The sequence below is a fragment of the Pan troglodytes genome, chromosome 6 (assembly GCF_028858775.2).
Source record: "Pan troglodytes isolate AG18354 chromosome 6, NHGRI_mPanTro3-v2.0_pri, whole genome shotgun sequence".
Lineage (NCBI taxonomy): Eukaryota > Metazoa > Chordata > Mammalia > Primates > Hominidae > Pan > Pan troglodytes.
This window is the reverse complement of record NC_072404.2, coordinates 158,067,929-158,084,486: the sequence shown is the minus strand read 5'-3', so window position 1 is coordinate 158,084,486 and position 16,558 is coordinate 158,067,929. Positions and strand designations below refer to the sequence as shown.

The 16,558-nt window shown below is 40.2% G+C and overlaps 1 long non-coding RNA gene across 1 annotated transcript; it reads right to left on the bottom strand.

Moving 5' to 3' along the window:
• Positions 1–1,286: 1,286 nt before the first annotated feature.
• Positions 1,287–4,899, bottom strand: LOC134810585 (uncharacterized). The gene is made up of 3 exons (XR_010159028.1): positions 4,690–4,899; positions 3,153–3,238; positions 1,287–1,963 (listed from the first exon to the last, which is right to left on the bottom strand). It is a non-coding gene; the product is annotated as an uncharacterized LOC134810585 (long non-coding RNA).
• Positions 4,900–16,558: the final 11,659 nt, after the last annotated feature.

The window sequence follows — 16,558 nt, the reverse complement described above, 5'->3', positions numbered from 1 at the left end:
TGCCCCTTTCTCATGATTCTCCCCTTAGGATAGGCTGCCCGAATGCACAGTGCCCTCCTTACACTTCGGAAGTGAGCATGCGCAGTGTGTTTAGGAAGTTGTGTGCATGCCCATCTGACGCTTTCTTCCTGTTTCTGTTGGAGTGCTCCTGGAAGGTCGTACTCCACCCTTTTGTCTCTCAGTGCACATACCTGGGTTCACCTGCCCAATACCTGAGATTTTATTGGAAACCTTCTTTGCTTCTCCTTGGTGCCTGCATTCAATTGACACTTTAATGTTAACAGCTGTGGATCAGCAAGAGATTGTACCTCCCTATCTCAGGCTGCTGAATTATGCATTATTTTTAGAGAGGCAATGTTATAATCTCTGAACCAATACCAGATTCTCTGACATTCCCGGTCGGTGGGGGGAAGGGAGCCCTCTCCTGCCCCACTTATGCCTAACTAACTACCTGTAACATCCAGGCGCCCCATGCTGTCTCCCCACATTCCTTGCAGGCTCAGGGTGAACTTCCAAGCAGGATTGGCTTTGTTTACATGCTATGATTTCCATTATCAACGGCAGGAATCTGTTACCTTCCTTTTTCTACCCTTCTTTAGTTTTGCTTTTAGATTATTATTACAGCAATTTTAGTCAAACTGAATGTGTACTTATATCCAGGTTGGCATCTTAAATTGAAACAAATATCATTCTAAATGTGTTCACTTTCTAAACATTCATGTTTTATGTATAGATTTTTGTGAATGGTACATGGTTTTTAACTGTTTAGACACTCCTACAGAAACAAACATAGGATATAATTCTCTTGAGGGGCAACATGCTAATTTCTTGTGCAAAATGGGTTTCCATTTTTATGCTTCCATTGTGTGGGAGGGAAGCTGGACAGTGAGTGAGCTTCCTCTCTGAAATTTCTGATGACAAGAACGGTTTCTGCTCTCCTGCTGTTCAGAGGGTCACGTTCTGTGTTTTTTGTCATAACCTCCTTACCTTCCTCGGTGGCAGCACTTTCATGACTGGGTGCTGCTTAGCAGGGTCCATACACATTATGCTGACAGGACAAAGGAAGGAATTATTCCCCAGATGAGTAGTCTCCCTGAGGATTGAAACAGCTGTAGTGCTCCCTGCTGGAACATTCTGATCCTAAACCTGTAGAGATGAGGAATTTGTAGAAATGGAACCTGCCAAGAACAGAAACTGGCAGAATCTGTCACAAGAAAAAGTCCCAATCAGACTTCAAGAGAGGGTTCTTGGATCTTGTGCAAGAAAGAATTCATGGGGAGTCTGAGTAAAGTGAAAGCAAGTTTATTAAGAAAGGAATAAGAGAATGGCTACTCCAAAGACAGAGCAGCCCTGAGGGCTGCTGGTTGCCTATTTTTATGGTTATTTCTTGATTATATGCTAAGCAAGGGGTGCATTATTTAAGCCTCCCCTTTTTAGGCCATATGGGGTTATATCCTGATGTTACTATGGCATTTGTAAACTATTATGGTGCTGGTGGGAGTGTAGCAGTGAGGACGACCAGCAGTCACTCCCATGGCCATATTGGTTTTGGTGGGTTTTAGCCGGCTTCTTTCTGCAACCTGTTTTATCAGCAAGGTTTTAAGGACCTGTATCTTGTGCTGACCTCCTATCTCATCCTGTGACTTAGAATGCCTTAACTGTCTGAGGATACAGCCCAGTAGGTTTCAGCCCTTATTTTACTCAGCTCCTATTCAGGATGAAGTTGCTCTAGTTCATATGTCTTAGACATTTCCTCCTTCCCTTTTATAAGAGAACCCTTAATCCTAAGGTTGTAGAGGGACAAAGATTCATCTTCTGTAACTTCTTCAGGCTGAATAGGGGCAATGATATTTCTGCCTAACTATTATGGTCTCTTGTGTTCAGGGTAGAGAGGAGCTCAGTCAGAAAGCTTCAGTATGATGAAGGCCATTCAGAACTCTTGAGTCCTGATGAAAGGTGATATCTGAAAGATTAATAAGTATTCAGTTTAAGAAAACATTTAGTAAGCTTAGTCTGCATTCCTACACAAAGAGTAAAACAGCAATATAACAAAATAAGCAAAAGTATCCCAAGTAAACTAAATTAGAAGGCTCTTCATGAACTGGGCAACTACTGGAACCAAGCTGACATGAGGTGGCTAGGCAATTCCAGTACATGCCCAGAATTAGAATGAAATCCAGATTTTTACATTACCAAAATGCCTTGTTTTTTCAGAGTAGCAGGCAAAGATCACTGGTTGGTTCATAGGAATAAGCAGGGTTAGCCTAAACTGCATAAACAAACAACAACTGACGAGACTAGAATTTAATAACAAGTGTAACATAGGTCTTGAAACGTAATATTCTTTCTCCTGTTTTCCATTTTCACTAAAGGTAAGTCATGGTAAGACCAATTTGCTTTATTATACTTGGCCTGATTATTTATATAAAGTACAGCAAGAATAATTATTTTTCACATAGACTTTTAACACTGGTTTTGATGGAACTTTGTTTCTTAGAAGGAATCTTAGATAAGACTCTTTTTGAGCTGAGCCCTACCATGGGTTTGTATCCTCAAACACCTATGAGCTGAGTAAATTCCTCTCCTCTTGGGGTCCCAAGATAACTTGGGGCTCCTGGACCTGTTAGAAGGTGACATTGTTTACTTACCACAGGTCAGAAATCGTGTACATGGACTGTTGTATCAAAGGTCTGAGGTCAGTTCCCCAAGGGGCTTTTATTGACTTGGCAAGTCAAGTTTGATTCCTTAGAGTATACCATTCCATCAAAGTCTTGGTAAAATAACCAGTTTCTCCAATTGTGTCTTGTTACCAATAATAATAATAATAATAATAAAACAAAACAAAACAAAAACCCAACAGATTCTTATTACACTCATGCAAATAACTATATTGCCATAAATTGAGACTATTCACAATGAGTTTCCAAAATCTGGAGAAATCAAGTGAAGAGAAAAAAATATGCTCTCAATTTTGTTCACACAAGTATACTTTACTCAATTGCTAAAATCTGTAATAGCTCAAAAGTTTCCTTGACTCTGAAACACAAAACAAAAGATCAGCAACATTTTACACAAAAAGGTAATAGAGGAAAGCATTGCTTGAGGCAGGGTGGGGAAGGGGAGGCACTCGGAGACACCAGAGAAAGACCCACCCGTTGCAGTGACACTGAACAGTTCAGGTGGCCGCGTGATGTTTGTGAAGGATCTTTTCCAGCGGTCCCATCAGCTCTCAAGTTTTCTGTTTTAGGGAGAAAACATTTTACACGTTAGACTTTTGCTAGTTTAGTCCATGCAGTTAACTTCTGTTCTGCTTGATATTCATGAACATTTCAGCTCTCCCTGAGTCCTGAAAGGTTTTCCTCTGTTCTGATGTCACAATGTCCAAATTTATCAGAAAATCTGCATTTAAAAGCACAGTTTTCTAGAGTCCTACATTTAATTCTAAACCACCTTTTACAGAGAACCAAAATGAGACAATTGTCTGGATGACCAAAAGTCTTAGAACAGCCACAATTAAAGCCAAAATTGACTAGAAAAATGTGGTTGACTCTGTGGCATGCAATGATTTTAATTAACAATTATTAATAGCATACACTAAGTCATATCAGGGTTAAAGAAGTTTTTTTTAAAATAATTTTGGAACATGTACCAATGACACATTTATACAAATACAGCCCAAAAAACCAAATGCCATTTTGTATTTGATAATGCTTCTTGTATGACTGTAATATTAAATAAGCCAAATGTCACTGCTGTATTCATGCATTATTGATGTCAAACCCAATTCTTAGTAAAACCTTATAGACAAATGTATTCAATCTTAATCATGTTGACCATAAGGTAAGGTTTTTATAAACCTTTTATAACCCTTTACAAGTTTTTGTTAAAGAGTAGAATAGTGCTTTTATTCCAATGTTCAGTTTCTAGAATAACTGAATAACACCCCTTTAATTTTAGCCAAAGTTCGCACACAGAATCTCTTTTATGGTTATTTTTTTCATAAGCCTTCCACAGCTTTCTTGAACAGTCAGCTTCATCCTAACTTGAAACGATCCTTTAATGCTTTAATCTAGGCAAAAATCTAAATTCCCATGACTTTATATATATATATATATAATTTTAATGAAAAATGCATTTCACTTTCTTTACACAATTTGCATATAAAACTGTTTCTTCAGTAGTATCAATTACATGTTATAATGTTGACTCTTACCAAGGTTTTTCACCAAAAGTTGCTAAATTCAGGATTTTAATTATGTATTAGGTGTGGAGCCTAGCCTTGGACACACCAGGCAGAAGTGCAGATAAAGGCTGACTCCAGCATAGCTAGGGGGCGTGGCTAACTCCACATGTCCCCAGGTCTTATCTAGAATCTAATGGCTTCAAGGTAGGTTAATTGAAAATTTTTCAAAAGTTAAAGAAGCAGTTTATGACCTTCAAGCATTTAGCAGTCTTAATATGTGTCCTGCCTAATTTAAGCCAAATGTTTACATTTTTGAAGATATTTTTATTTTATCAATAATCTTCAAAACTGTCCTTATTTCTGGAAAATTAAAGTCACATGAACTAAAAGGCACTACACTTTTTACTTTTCTGACAAAATATTTGATTTAAGCTCTCATTAAACCCATTAATCAATGCTCTTTTAGAAATAAACATCACATACACATAATACATGTAAATACATACACAGAAGAATATAAAAAAACTCATCCCCTGAGGCAGGAATAGAACCCTGAACACAGGATGCCATTGTGAAAAGAGAAAACATGGCCACATGGTTACAGCTTCAAGCTCCCAAGGACATGCAAGACAAGAAAAAAATCTCATCCAATTTTTCTCAGGAACCTGCAGCAAAGTTTGTAACTGACCAGTTTGCTGGTCTGTCTTGAAAAGCAGTTTACAAGTGTCCTCAGCCAGTGTTCTATCATAAGGTACCCCTCTTTATGACAGAATAATACAGAAAAACACACAAAGCACATCAGATTTGCTACAGCTTAAGTCTAGCCTCAAAAACCCTTTCTTCCATTAATCAAAACTTTATAGGAGACAGTTACTTTTACCATTAATTCAACCAGTTTGCAAGGAGAAAAAGAGAGAGACAGAGAGAAAGACAGAAAGAAGAAAGCACTGCCTGAGTCAGGGTGGGGAAGGGGAGGCACTCGGAGACACCAGAGAAAGACCCACCCATTGCAGTGACACTGAACAGTTCAGGTGGCCGCATGATGGTTGTGAAGGATCTTTTCCAGCAGTCCCATCAGCTCTCAAGTTTTCTGTTTTAGGGAGAAAATAGTTCCCCATGTCCCATGATCCTGTACATGCCTAATCCTGTTACCCACAGCTGTCAGCAAGGAGTTGAAGGCAGATTAATCCAAAGAGAATAGCAGTTAACATCCTGTAGTGCAAAACCCGTTCTTAGCCCGAAGGGACTTTACCAAGACAGACTTTCTAAGAAGGGCCACTAACCCCCTAAATCTTAGAAAGGGATTCTAATCCTCCTAAATCGGGCCTCTAACCCAAGGTCATTCAAGTGTCCTTGCCTTTTATTAAGAGGGGCCTTTAACCCTCTCTGTCTTAGGAGAGACTCTAACTCCCCTAAGTTGAGCCTCTATCCCAATCCCATTCTTTACCTGGGTAGGTACTCCACCACTTACCCAAAGTTGTCCAATCGGTGCTGCAGTCTATTTCCTTGGGTTGGGGGGAGGTCTTCTTAGTATCATCCCTTCAGGGTTTGCCAGGAAGATGTTACAGGACCCCAACACTTACCCAAAGTTATCCTTTCGTTCCAGGGTTTCCTCACTACAGTCCCTTCATCATCACCAGAAAGCTGTTACAGGAAAGGCTCCTTATCCAGACCCCAAGAGAGGATTCTTGAATCTCAAGCAAGAAAGAATTCAGGGGGAGTCCATAGCATAAAGTGAAAGCAAGTTTATTAGGAAAATAAAGGAATAAAAGAATAGCTTCTCTATAGATACAGTAGCCCTGAGGGCTGCTTGTGGCCTATTTTTAGGGTTATATCCTTTTATATGCTAAACAAGGGATGGATTATTCATGCTTCCCCTTTTTAGAACATACAGGGTAACTTCCTGATGTCATGGCATTTGTGTCATAGCACTGGTGGGAGTGTAGCAGGGAGGACGACCAGAGGTCACTCTTGGGACTATTTTGGTTTCGGTGGGTTTTGGCCAGCTTCTTTACTACAACCTGTGTCATCAGCAAGGTCTTTATGACCTGTATCTTGTGCTGACCTCCTATCTCATCCTGTGACTTAGAATGCCTTAACCATCTGGGAATGCAGCCCAGTAGGTGTCAACCTTATTTTACCCAGCTCCTATTTAAGATGGAGTTGCTGCAGTTCACATGTCTCTGACAAATCCACCCTTAAAAGTGGCATCGTCTGATTCAAACTCCTGCCTTTGTACTTTTGCCTCTTAGGCTACTTCCCGGCACGACTTCTTTCATCAGCTGCCTTTTTTCAGCTGCTTGGAAATAGAGCCTTATAATAGTTTTCTCTTACTGCTGTATCCTATTACTGCAAATTAGTGGCTTAAAACAACACAAACTTATTATCTTATAATTCTTTTGGTTGGAAGTCCAGGGTTGGTCTCATTGGCACTTTGCTCTTTGGAGGCTCTAGGAGAGAATGTTTTCTTTTTTCTCTTCTAGCTTCTAGAGGCCTCCCACATTCCTTGACTTGTGGCCCCTTTCATTATCTTCAGCAGCAACAGCAGGTAAAGTTGTCACATCACTCTCACCATAGTCCATACACTTTTATGTACCTATGTGTTTATACTGAGCCCACCTGCATGAGTCAGGATAATCTCCCTGCCTCAAGGTTAGCTAATTAGCACACTAAACTATCTACAAACTTAATTATCTTTTATTATGTATGGTAACATATTTACAGGTTCTGAGGTTTAGGACATAGACACCTTTCGGAGTCATTATCCTACCTACCAGTAGCCCTTAGACAGAAAAGGAAGGCAAGGGTGGTTAAATTTAAGAAATATACTTTGGAGGAAGAAGGAGAGAAGAGGCAAACCCAGGATCAAATCATTGTAGACATTGCTGATTTTTTTTTTTAACAGCCACATAATGAACACCTGTTAAATATCAGGTGCTGTTTCAGACCCTGAGAATAGAGGCATAAACACAGAAGTCAGCATCCCTGTTCCCATATTAATTGTGTCTGATCATTCATTAAACATGGATGTCATGCATAGGAGAAGATTCTGGGGAAGGAATAATGGAAAGGCGTGGCATTTGACCACATGGATTTTGTAGGCCCATGGTAAGATCACTATACCAATAAACATGATAATTTGGTATTTGCAGAAAGGGAGAATTGTGTAAGCTATGGAGCATACAGGGGAAAGAGTCTACAATCTTCTTGGGAAAATGGCACATTTCATGTAGTGCTATTGTTTTAAGTTATATTTGAAAGGAATTCGCAGGTGTGCTGTGTAAGGGAACTACTAAGCACAGCATGTTTGGAGATAGAGTTCAGTGTGGCTTAGAGCAAAGTAAGTGGGACTGTGAGTGGTAGGTGTGACTGGATTTCATAGTAGGCTTGTAATCATAGAAACCTTTGTATATGTTACACAATTTTTTTCACCCACCCATCTCCTTCCTAGATGGATTTAATCCCTCCCCACTTTCCACTACACCCAGGGCTCTCCTGGCCCACAGCAATGTAGGAAAGTAGAAAATGATTTAGCAGATTGAAGAAGACAGAGTTTGTCAACATGCTATACACAGGTGTACTTGAAGAGTTGGTGAATACATAGAGACAAAGGGGTGACTATATTGTGTGCGTTTCAATCAGGCTGGGTATGATCTGCTCATTTGGTTTTCACCTCCTCCTGGACGTGTCTGGGATTCTGAAGCACTGACCCATTCTTCCTACTCATAAGAAGCAATTGTTTTAGAATATGAGTGCTATTATTATTCAAGTATGGTAGAGCTAATGGATGAGGAGACAGCTGCCACTGAAAATACAGTTTGTTACCTACGATTCCCAAGAAGAAAGGGGCATGACACACTATGCAGGGCAATACAGGCCCAGTTTTTTGTTTGTTTGTTTGTTTTTCTTGAAATGGAGTCTTGCTCTGTCACCCAGGCTGGAGTGTAGTGGCATGATCTTGGGTCACTGCAACCTCTGCCTCCCAGGTTCAAGTGATTGTCCTGCCTTGGCTTCCCAGGTAGTTGGGATTACAGGTGTGCACCACCATGCCTAGCTGATTTTTGTATTTTTAGTAGAGATGGGGTTTTGCCACATTGATCAGGCTGGTCTAGAACTCCTGACCTCAAACTGATCCACCTGCCTCAGCCTCCTAAAGTGCTAGGATTACAGATGTGAGCCACTGTGCCTGGCCCCAATTTTTTTTAAGGCCTGAAATAAATTAAATGAAACCCAGTCATACTCTGTCGTCTTTGCCCCAGTTAAAACTTCTCCCTATGTGGTTGTTGGCTATATGGTCTATTTCTCAGTCCCCTGACCCAAAACCCAGCACACTCCAGAGCTGCTGACCATGATAAAGCCTAATGGCCAATGCTAGAGTCCTGCAAGTAAGTTTTCTTCTTCTGAAATGTTTTCTTTAAAGTAGCTGACTCATAACCCCCATAGGAAAGCCTAAGGAATAGTTCCACTGGCCTCACCCACCCCCTCCTCCTGCCTTTGCCTGTACCCTCCCTTCCCTCCCAAACTGGATGAGCTCCTGCCATCTTCACACTTCTCTTAGGCCTCTCTAACCTCTTTGGGTTCTGTGAGTAATAAATTTCTTCCTTTCATGCATTTTGTTTTCACTTCCTCCACTGTGTCTCACCTGACACTCACACCTGAATTTAACTCCCCCTCCCCTGAGTCAGAGGTCTCCTAGAGAATGGCTATATTGGTTTATGGCTAGTCTAAAAAGAGAGACCTCAAGACCAAGTTAGAAAAAAATCATAGCAATAAGAATCACAACAGTGGGTCAGAAGATAGAAGGAGTGACAGGAAACATTGGCAAGAACCTTTATTGTGGTTTTCACTGAAGGAATGAGGGAGGCAGGGTACACAGGCTAAGTAGGCTTAGCATGGGCTAGTTTAAAAATTTGAGCAGGCTCCAAAGTGTAGGGATTATCTCAAGTTGTTTAGTACCTGGCCCTGTGGTAATTAGGGTAGGAGAATAGGGGCTTAGAGTATGAGAGCCCAATAAAGGAGGTGGTTTGGAGTAGAGGCTTTGGATTGGTTGATTTGGTATGAAAGGCATGCTCTAGGGAAAGTAGTTTGCTATCCCTAGGAATGAGTTAACCCTGAGAGGGTCAGTCCCTCCAAGATCAGCAAGTCCTTAGATGTCAAAACATCAGAAAATATGGATGTCAAAACATTAGAAAATACAGACAATAAGAAGGCATGATTAATACACTATGTCCTCCTCAGTACCCAACTGATATGGTTTGGCTCTGTGTCCCCATCTAAATTTTACCTTGAATTATAATCTCCATAATCCACAGGTGTCAAGTGTGGCACCAGGTGTAGGTAATTAAATCGTGGGACCAGTTTCCTCCATGCTGTTCTCATGATAATGAGTGAGTCTCAGGAGATCTGAAGGTTTTGTAAGCATCTGGCATTTCCCCTGCTGGCACTCACTCCATCCTGCCACCCTGTGAAGAAGGTGCCTGCCTCTTTTGCCCTCCACCATGATTGTAAGTTTTCTGATGCCTCCCCAGCAATGTGGAACTGTGAATCAATTAACCCTCTTTGCTTTATAAATTACACAGTCTTGGGTATTTCTTCATAGCAGTGTGAGAACAGACTAATACACCAATTATAGTGGTCTTACTGTGGGAGGATATCAAAGTGACTCAAGAAGAAAAATATAGAGCTCTTTGATACCATCCTAGACTCTAGTGTGAACTTGACATTATAATACAGTGCTATTTTTTTCTGGTAAAGGACTAATTTTCCTTTTTTTGAAATATTAAAGGGATAGTCATAATTTTTTTCATTTTAATAAACTTAGGTTGTATATATTGTAGACCATGGGGGAGCCACTGAAGGATGCTGCAGAAAGAGTGATAGAAACAGATCTTTGCAATTTGGAAGATTATACTTGGGTATACTAATAATACTAGATTAGATGAAATGAGGATTAATAAGGAACTAGAGAGATTAATGAGACCTTTTATATTTATTTGGTAAGCTAGTAAAATGGGCATAAACATGTCAGTGGTTGCAGTGATTGAGATAGCAAACAAAGAACTAAGATATTTAGGAATTAGAAATGAAAGTGCTTGCATAAAAATTGGATGTCCAGGGCAAAAGAGAAAGAAATGTGGCATGACTCTCAGTGTTCATATATTGTACAAACAAATGACTCTGTCAAGTCAGGAACTCAGAGGAAATGCATCTTGGGAGGGAAATATGATATGAGTTTTACCTTTAGGTAGAAGTGTTCAGTTGGTGTCCTGAATAAATTTAAGTTCAAATTTGGAATCAAAATGGAAAGTATAGATCTTGAATTCATTAATCCATGAGTGGTGATTCTTGTGTTCCCAGTCCCCATCATAAAGTAATGAATAGCAACTACCTCATGGAAAGAGAAAGGAGAAAGGACTGCTACCTTCTCAACAATTCTTCTTCTCTGAAGGTACATTTTCTTTGCTCATTTTCTTATCTTTCTCCATCAATGGAATTTGGTAGCAATTCATTTCTGTGAAGCTCATCAGTATTTGAGGTACCCTGAGTTATCTCTGCTTAATTGTGGAAGGTGAATTAATTCACAAGAGGAGAAACTATTTGCTGTTCCGAGACTTTAGTTGGTTTCTGTATCATCCCACATTTCTTCTTCAGGAAGTTTTCACCAACTTGCTGATAATAGTCACAGTAGGTGTTCTCCTGTTAACTGGATTCTAACAGACATTTCTTTTTCGAGGCTTCATCTTCAGGTCATTGAAATTCCAATAAGTAGTTTTCTACTTATTGGAATTTCAAAGGATTGTGCTACCTCTCCCCAAATTAATTAACTGATAAGAAAAAGTATTTCCATAGTAAGTTACCTCAAAATTTATAAGGACAAAGCTAATTATATATCTCTTTTCATCTGACAACTAAGTTTATTCTCTTCAGAAAAGTGCTCTCCACACTCACTCCATTCTGCTTTTCCACTTCACTGTTCCTTCATTGTCAACTGTTCTGGTTTCATCTTTCTTCTCTTTTGTTAACTCAGGGACTAAAACAATCCTGTTTCTCGTCTTGAATCTCCAGTGTTCTTCCAGTAAGAGCCAAATCTATTCTACCTTCTTGCCTTTCCTTCCTCGACCTGGTCTTTGTTCCATTTTAATAAAGACCAATTCATTCTACTTCTGCACTATGTCCTTGATTAAGCAGTAGTAAGAAAATTTGATGCACTGCATGGCCAAAACTCTGAACCATCTCTTGAATAGTTTTGAATTCTAATTTAATGTATTTGATTGTATGCTCTCTGAATTTCTATTCTTGACTTTCCTTGCATTTGACCTCCATTGATATGATAGGCAGAATTCCAAGAATGACCTCCAATGACTCATGCCCATGTATAATGTCCTTCACTTTGAGCATGAGTGGAACCTAAAAATGAGATATCACTCCAGCGATTATGTTACATTATTTGACAAAATAAATACTATTCAGGTTGACCTAATCTAATCACCAGAGCCCTTTAAATGCAGAGTTTTCTGTCTTGAAGCAGAAGTGGGTATCAGAGGGATTTTAAACATGAGACAGATTTGATGTGCATTTGAAGATCAAGAGGACCAGAAAGAAACTGCAAGGAGCTAATGACCAATCTCATTGGCTGTCTGTGACAGCCAATAAAAAATGAAGACCCTAGAACTGCTGTCACAAGGAACCAAATTCTACCAATACTAGGAATCATCTGGGAGGAGGAGCCAGTCTCCTGATGAGAATGCAGACAGCTGACCCCTTGATTTCCACCTTATGAGACCCTGAGAAAAATCCAGCCACTTTTCTTGGACTTCAGACATACAGGACTGTGAGATAAGACAATTGTTACTTTAACCTGCTGAATTTGCAGTAATTGGAAAACTAGTATAGGTGGTTATCACCCAACATGCATCTTTGGGGAACTACTCAGTAAATCTGTATCTCTAGCCTATCTATTCAAAGACATGGATATTGATCTTAAAAGTTATACCTGCATCTACCCAACTGAGGTTCTGCTCCTCAATAATCCCTGTAAATAAACATAGTTCATTTCTCTTAAACACACACAGTTACACACATACATACAAATAACGTTCTTCTCTGTGGGTGATCCTGAGCCCACACAAAGTCTGCATAATGTTTACTACCCTCTTTTACTGCTGCTGAGGCCATTGTACCACTGAGGAGGTCTTGCTGCCACTGTTCTTATTTTCCTAAACAACACGATTAACCATTGAGATCGCTTTGAAGAATCTTTGAAGGGTATTTGCAAATCTGGGTTATTTGTCTTTACTTGGTAAAATTCAATTTCATTAAAATTTCCCTATATCTGTGTCTGAAAGTTTGTCTAGAAATGTGCTGTGGTTTGAATGTGTTTCTTCTAAAATTCATTTGAAATGTAATCCCCATTGTGGCAGTATTAAGAGGTGAGAAGTGATTAGGTCATGAGGGTTCTGCTTTCATGAATGAATTAGTGACTCATAAAAGGGCTGGGGAACTAGCTTAGGCACTTTTCTCGTGTGATGACATAGCACTCAAGGTGCCGTCTTGGAAGCAGAGACCAAGGCCCTCACCAGACATTGAACTGAGGTGCTTTGTTCTTGGGCTTCCGAGCCTACAGAACTGTGACAAATTTATGTTTATAAATTATCCAATCTCAGTCATTTTGCTATAGTAGCACAAATAAACCAAGATAAGTGTTCATATCGTGTTGATGCCCTGTAGTCTAGTCGGATATTGACAAGAAACGAAGGGTTTAATAACAACCAAAAAGATGTCCTAGAAGGACAAAAATGGAAAGAGGGAAGCAGGGCATATCAAATTTAGGGAAGGGCTTTGGTATAATCTTGTGTAAACCAAAAATAAAATCCTAAGCCCCACAACCAACTGTGTGGACCCCTTCTCTTGGCCAAGAGCATTCCAAAGTTAACCTGAAAAACCAGTTCAGGTCTTAGTGGGAAGTGGGGTCAGACATGCCTCATTATACCCTCTTCACTTTAGAATTCAGGCACAACCAACCAGCGTTAACATTAGAATGGAGACCTTACAAGTGACAAAACAGACCCTTTGTAGCAATAAGACACCAACATGACTCACAGCAGGCCCTGAAAAAAATCAAAATATTTTACCCCAAAGTATATTTTTTGACATATTTTTAAATGGCCCTACAAAGCTGTCTATCATGAGGAAAATCTACATTCTGTAGATAATTCTTTCCTTTTCAGGTTTTCTCCCCTGATCCAGGAGAGAATTATGAGTCTGGCACCTTTTAAAAGTCTGATTAAGAAACACAATCTCTTCTCTCTGAAGCCTGCTCCCTGGAGGCTTCATCTGCATAATAAGAACCTTTGTCCCCACAACTCAGACACTCCTTTATATTGATTTCAAATCTTTAGATGGTAACTTAACTCTTTCAACCAACTGCCAGCCTGAAAAATCTTTGAATCCACCTATGACCTGGAAGCCCCCTCTTTGAGTTGTCCCACCTTTCCAAATTGAAACAATGTACAGCTTACATGTATTGACTGATGTCTGATGTCTCCAAAAAACCAAGCTGTAGCCTGAGCACCTTGGACACATGTTCTTACGCCCTCTTGAGCCTCTGCCTCTGGCCACACTCACTCATGTTTGGCTCAGAATAAATCTCTTCAAATATTTTACAGAGTTTGGCTCTTTTTGTCAATACTTGTGAGGAAACTTCTCTTATTCAGGGTGAGGAATTTTGAGGGCAGGCTTTTCCTCTTTGGTATGCACCTTTTTTTGTGTGGAGAGGATATGGCTATGCAGTGCTATGGATGAACTGCTGGCATAGAGATACACAGATGTCTGGTTGGTGCTGGCAGACTTCAGGGTCAGGGGAAAAGATGCTATAGTATTTCGAGAAACATGATACCCCTCAGAGATATCTCCTTTTTCAGTGCTCCCAGTGCCAGGTGAATAATAGACCAGCTTCAGTCCAAGTCCTGGGTCCTGTCGATACCAGTACATTGCAACATGATTCATATTCTGGGAACACTGTAGAATGAATTCCTTTCCTGTCCCAATGATTCTGTGTCTTGGGAATTGTGTAACTACAGCATCCTTGAGGCCTGTTGGGGGGAAAAATGGATGATCAAATAGAGACAGGGCCTGGGAAAGAGGAGACTAATGTGACTTTTATGAAGAAACATTTTATAGTTAGATCCTGTGAATTCAGTAATAGGGATTCCTTACCTGTGCCCAGGACTCACCTGCTCTTAGGAGACAAATGATCACACAGCAGAGAAGCCTGTTGCTCATGGCAGCACCAAAAGCAGGATGTTGCTTGGTGCTGTGATGAATTTAGTCCCTGATAACCAGCACTTTTCATTTATTTCCTGGCCAGAGAAACAACACTCATCTCCCACACTGCCAACAGCTACATAACTGCAAATCATGTAGCCCAGGCAAGTGCAGTAGTAAAAGCTTTGACCTCTAACAATACCCAGAACCAAAGATTCCTCCCCTTAGAAACAGGAAGACCAAGACATGACTGGAACCTGAAAGCCAGACCTCTTTCAGTAGTGAGCGGTCCACTGGCCCAGAAGATCCCGGGCTAAAATGTTTCTCAACATATCTTGCCATAGATAGTCATATTAGAAGCCTTCTAATCAGACCCTACCATATCAACATTCCTAAATCCTTTCCCTTGCTCTCTGATCCCTTAAAACCTGCCCTAGACCCCAAATCATGGAAACAGATTTGAACCCACTCCTTTCTTTTTGCTGACTGGTGTTTCAATAAAGCCTTTTCTTTTCTCAAAAGCTGGTGCCATAGTTATTGGCTTCTGTGTGCAAACCCGTTTGTTTGATAACAAATATAGGTGCCCAATGTGAGGCCAACACCTGCCAAGGCACTGTAGCCCCTCAGTGGGAATTAAAGTTTCTTCACTGACCCTGAGTGGTGCTACCTAGACCAGTTTATCCAGAGGCTTAGCTGTGAGGTCCTTACTCTCTGTCATGACATTTCAGGCCCTTTGAGTGCTACTTTCTCTTTTGAGGAAAGAAATTGCTTCTGGATAAGGTGTCTTTTGGAGTCAATACCTTGTTAATATGTGCTTACACCTTAAATTGTCTTTGGTCTAGGACTGTAGATTAGAGTCCTATTTTTGTGCAGCTTCATGGGTTTGAATCCTACCCTAGGGAGGTCCTGGTTAGATTATTTCAGTCCTGGCTTTGGGTTAGCATCCAAAAAAATAAGTACAATAGTAAGGTGCTGTAACTTTTTGAGTATTCAATTCGGCTTGGTTTTCCTTTGTGTTTCTGAGTTTTTGGTTTGCATAATTATTCATCCTAACAGAGGTTAAAATTTTTGATGGTTGTGACAAGAACCTCATTAGAAGTTTATTTAAATGAAAGTCCTTGGATTCCAAAGATGAAATACATTGCTTTCTCCTGCCCTTTTAGGGTATTCCTAGGTGACTAAGAGTCTGGCAGAGGTGTTGAGGCAATTGGCTTATGATGTAAAGTGATTTTATAGGCAACCCCACCAGAAAAACATACCCCATTCCTGGGTTATAACTTCAATAGCTCATCCAGGAGGAGCATACAAGGGGCCTTGGTAACCCCAACATCTCAAGCGGCCCAATACCATCTGGTGTTTAGGACCCTCTGAGACACATAAGAGGGAATATCTAGCCCATTGGTGATTCTCTGAAGAGGAATCCCCATAATCACAATACCACAGAACCAGAACACCTCCTTTTTACAGGATCTTATTCCAGTCATTTCAGGTAAAACTCTATACAAAATGGGAAACTTTAATAACATACTCGTCTATAGTCTTTTAAGATAAAACTCCCCACAAATCAACATACCACATGCCACAGCTTACTCATAGCAACCAGTAATGATGAGACCCAGGGACTTCTATACACTCTATTAGCTCTGTCAACATTTCCCACTAAGAAGTGCAGATGACAATTGGTGTGCAAAAGTGATGCATAGATTTTCTAGTTGACCATGGAGCTACATACTCTATCCCAAACACAAGACAAGTCCCTGTCTTCCCAAAGAACACTGCTATTACTGGTGCATCTGGGGAAACATCCTTGCAAACCTTTCTTTCAGCCACTCAAATGCCATAGAGGAAAAGCCTATTAAACCTATTTAAACATAGCTTCCTATATATGCCTGAATGTTCAATACCTTTGTTGGGATAAGACTTGCTAACAAAATTAAATGCACAGTAATTTTTCGCCAGAATGAGTAAACATTAAGGTGTCTCCTAAACAAGACTGCACCCTCCAAGTTGCCTTATTACAGGTAGAAGAAGGACCATTGCCTGAAATCCCTAAAGAGGATCTACAGAAACAGGCTGACTTGACAAATCAGTTTTTGAAATACCCAGGCCTGG